Below are 4,096 nucleotides of genomic sequence, written 5' to 3'. Positions count from 1 at the left end.
AAGTCTCTTTTTCAAGGTTGTTCTAGTTAGAAATAACTGCAGGAAAACGCTACAGTACAAAGTAAAAAGCAACACTTTGTTGCCATCTCACGGCTTATGATCCTTCATTAGGATGGGAACAGTTGTTATGTACTCTGAAGTGAGGCTGGGCAGGAAGAGACCTTTGTTTCAGCTTTGCGTTTATCTTTCAACTGAACTCAAAGAAGACAAGCTCCAACATCCCTGAGGGAATTGATCTAACATCTCTGTTGGCAGCTTCATGAAGACAGACATAACAACCTCCAACCGGAGGTACGTGGCTTGGCATCGGCCCACGTTTGTCTCCTCCTTCCCCCACGCTCCGTCTAACCTTCCTGTCATCCGTCAGCTGGCAGAAGAAGAAACACACTTTACACCTCTCCTTTCTCTCTCTCTCTCTCTGAGACCAGGTGTTGTGAACATTTAAAGAAGAGGGCTCTACCTCTGAGGTTGTTAAAGCTTTTCATGTGATCCGAAGACTCTGCTACTCCAGCCGCTAGCCTGCTACCTAGCCCTCCCTATTAACTGGGGCTGATGTTAATAGGCCCAAGGCAAAGGCAGACGTTGTTCTCCTGCCTTTGGCCTGGATTCAGCTGGCGCAGTCGGACCTCAGTGTCGGCGCTGCCAGGCCGACTCCCGTCACAGTTGGTGGTTTTGATCAATATCAACATTATCAACACCCAGACAGCTTGTTGGAGAACAAACAAACAAGCAAATGATGCATCAGCACCTCATGATGATCTGGATCAGGAAGGTATCGATCAGGAACGCAAAGACAGACACAAAGACGGCTGGGGAGAACTTTACAGATGTTTGTCATCAGCATGAATAAACTTTTTTGGTTTATTTCTATTGCTCCTTTGTCACAGTGGAAGGATGACATAGTATAACCGTGTTCTAGTTTTAGACACTTTTATTGTGTAAAGTTGACCTTTTCTGCGCGTTACATCCTGTCACAATGTTATTCTCTCATCAAAAACATAGCTGATTCTTTCATGCATGTTTGAGAAGTCCTTTAATCGCCCGTGGCAACCATCCTGGGGCGTCTTTTCCACAAGGCTCCTCCGTGGAGCTGAAGTCTCCAGCCACACAGAGCAACCCTCCCCTGCAGCTACTCCTCTGCACTCCTTCAGACTAGTGGCAGCAATTAGCAAACACCCGCTGGAACTGAGCTGATTATACAAAGTGAAATGCAGTTGACTTAATCGAGAGACTTTGTTGCGATGACCCGCTGAAGGCGGAGTGCCAAAAAAAGCAGGAGCTTCTTAAAGAGCCAGCAGCCAATTTCAAGGTGTCACATTACAAAGTCAAATTTCTTTTAGGTAATGTTTGATATATATGTTGTTATTACAACAATTGAAGGTAACATAAATATTTGATTGGGCTATAAAATTATACAACGTTGCCTCAAAAGTACATTAAACAGCCTCTTTACTGCAGGACTGTCATTAAGAGTAAAACCCCAACCCTGATGCTACTACCACCATGCTTGACTACCGGGACCGTGCCATTAGATTTGAAACTTTTAACGTTATTGCTAAAAAGATTTGTATTGTCATACTGGACAATACAAAACCTGCATTTTTGCCCTCATATCACTATACTATTTTTTTTCTTCACTCGGAAGCCCTGAGGTATGGATGCATTGGCTTGTTGGGAAACGTGAAAACGTACAAGGAAGGAACAGCTCTAATAACAGACACGCATTATCGTGGCGTGAAACCATAAGTGACAGCACCGTTGGGCAGCCTTTAAAACACACACACACACACACACACACACACACTCAGTGGATGTATGGGCCAGAGTCATCATATGGACAAATCACAACTGTTCTGGCTCAGTAATGTCTGGCAGATGTTAACGCTTTGGACTTAATGACTCCCCTGAGAGCTCACCCAATCAGACAGGACACAGTCATACGCCGGGGGAAGTGTGTCCACTATGTCTGTGGACACACTTGTGTGTGTGTGTGTGTGTGTGTGTGTGTGTGTGTGTGTGTGTGTGTGTGTGTGTAGGCATGCATATGCACGTGCAGCAGAGAGAGTGTGTTTGTAGTAAAAATAAGGATCTGAAAATCGACACACATCATTACATGCTGTTCATCTGTAATATTTCTCGGCTTAATCAAGTTCAAGTAAGTAGTTTAAATTATTTTTGTGTCACACGGTTCTGCTCCTCGAGTTAATATATGCCAACACATTTTATCACAGCGTGTGATAATGATCTACTGTACAGTGATAACAGTGGAGTTATGTTTAAAAAATTTACCCTTCATATTTTTCTAAAATTATTTATTTTATATGTTTTACAACAGGGTAAAATGTTGTAGCACTTTGTAATGTGGTATTATTTTTTGTACCTGATAATAATTAGGTCAGATGAATGCAATAAAAAGTTTGAAGAGTTGCTCATCCATTTGATAAAACAAGTTTTTCTTAATTCCTTATTTTAGCTCTGTCGTGTGTGTTTTATAAGGTCCAGATGAAGTAGGAACTGAGAGCAGACACGTAAGAGTGAAGTTTACCGTAAACAACATTTACAAATGTAAGCGGTAAGCAACGCAGAGCCAGAATATACTACAGGTGAAAACAGGTTTCAGTTTAGTCATGTCAGACATTTACAAACCAAATGGCATGAAGATATCGTTCGAATCTTTGAAAACATTAAGTAATTTTTCAGACTGCAGCAATCTTCCTTAATAATGTCTTACCTGCTAAATATGACATATAAACAGAAGCTCTCTGTGCCTGTGGAGTCCAAATGCAAAGAGCAAAAATTTGAGAGAGCAAAGTCCTTGTTTCAGCATTCAGCCTAAACTAGAAAGCTGAAATTTCTAAAATCTAAATTTGAAAATTAAATAAAAAGTCCGAAAGTTAGAGGTGCAAGAGCCTCCCTGTGTTTGTCATTCAGTATGGCTCCCACATATATTAAGAAATTGTCACAATATTGTCAAAACTGCAGAAAGAGTTTATATTTACTTCGGAGGTACATTAAAGTACAACCTCTAATTCATTACCATGAAATTGTTGTCGTTGTTTTTGGTTTATTTTTGCTGAGGGTTGTTAGCTTGATCACTGACCGCAACACACAAATAGTTTCTTGAAAGCACCAAACTGGGATGTGACATCATTCTCAGATTTAACTTCTTCCTAAATCTAAAAATGAGAAGAGTGTGACTCGATTGTAAGTCTAAACTGATTGACCTGGTGACGAACGTTGACCAGAGAAGCAGCCAAGACGGCCTTGGTAACTCTGGAGGATCCACAGCTCTGGTTGGAGAAAATACAAATCAGACAACTGTAAGTCAAGCAAGGTAAATAAACTGTTAAATCTCTTCCTCAGTTTACCATCGGCCATATTGGAGACACATCATGCATGTGGAAGAAAGTGCTCCTCTCGCATGAGGACAAAATGAAACTTTTGGACCTACATGGAAAACTAGGTCCATGTAGGACTTGGTGGAAAACTAACACTGGACTACTAAGAGGAACGAGCAAAAATCTCTGTCTAATGTCCAAACCAGGTAAAGACATCCCGAGAAGATTTGGTTAATTGTACAAAAAATTACCAAAATGGAAACAATTACCAAGTTGCTCCTTGAGTATTTTCCCACCATTTTTTTTTTCAAATACATTATTACAAACAATATCCAGTTCCCTTCCCGAGAAGTTCCACCAAATGCAGTTTGTTTGACCATAAAAAGCATTTTATCTTGGGAACAAAAATGTACAAAAAAGGACCACTGACTTCTGTTCATCCCAGAATCCATCATTTAACACGGATCTACAGCGGATCTTTTATTTTTGAAAAAACTGTTTGAAATATATGTGTTCTTCACAATCATGCGGTCCTTGTGCTGGTCTGTCGTGCAAAATGCCAGTAAAACTTACTGAAGTCTTTGGTTGCATCAGGAACAAATGGAAAAACCAGCTGAGACACAAAGTCACAGTTCATAAACACGCCGTTCTCAGAGCACAGTCACTTTCTGACACCTCACCAGAGCTGTCACTCATCCCCGTTGTCTGTCAAACAGGAAGAGCGCCCTCCTTCCTCAGTCCCTCCATCTGTTATCATC

This window comes from Xiphophorus couchianus, chromosome 22 (genome assembly GCF_001444195.1).
Source record: "Xiphophorus couchianus chromosome 22, X_couchianus-1.0, whole genome shotgun sequence".
Classification (NCBI taxonomy): Eukaryota; Metazoa; Chordata; class Actinopteri; order Cyprinodontiformes; family Poeciliidae; genus Xiphophorus; species Xiphophorus couchianus.
Note: the sequence above shows the minus strand (reverse complement) of the source record.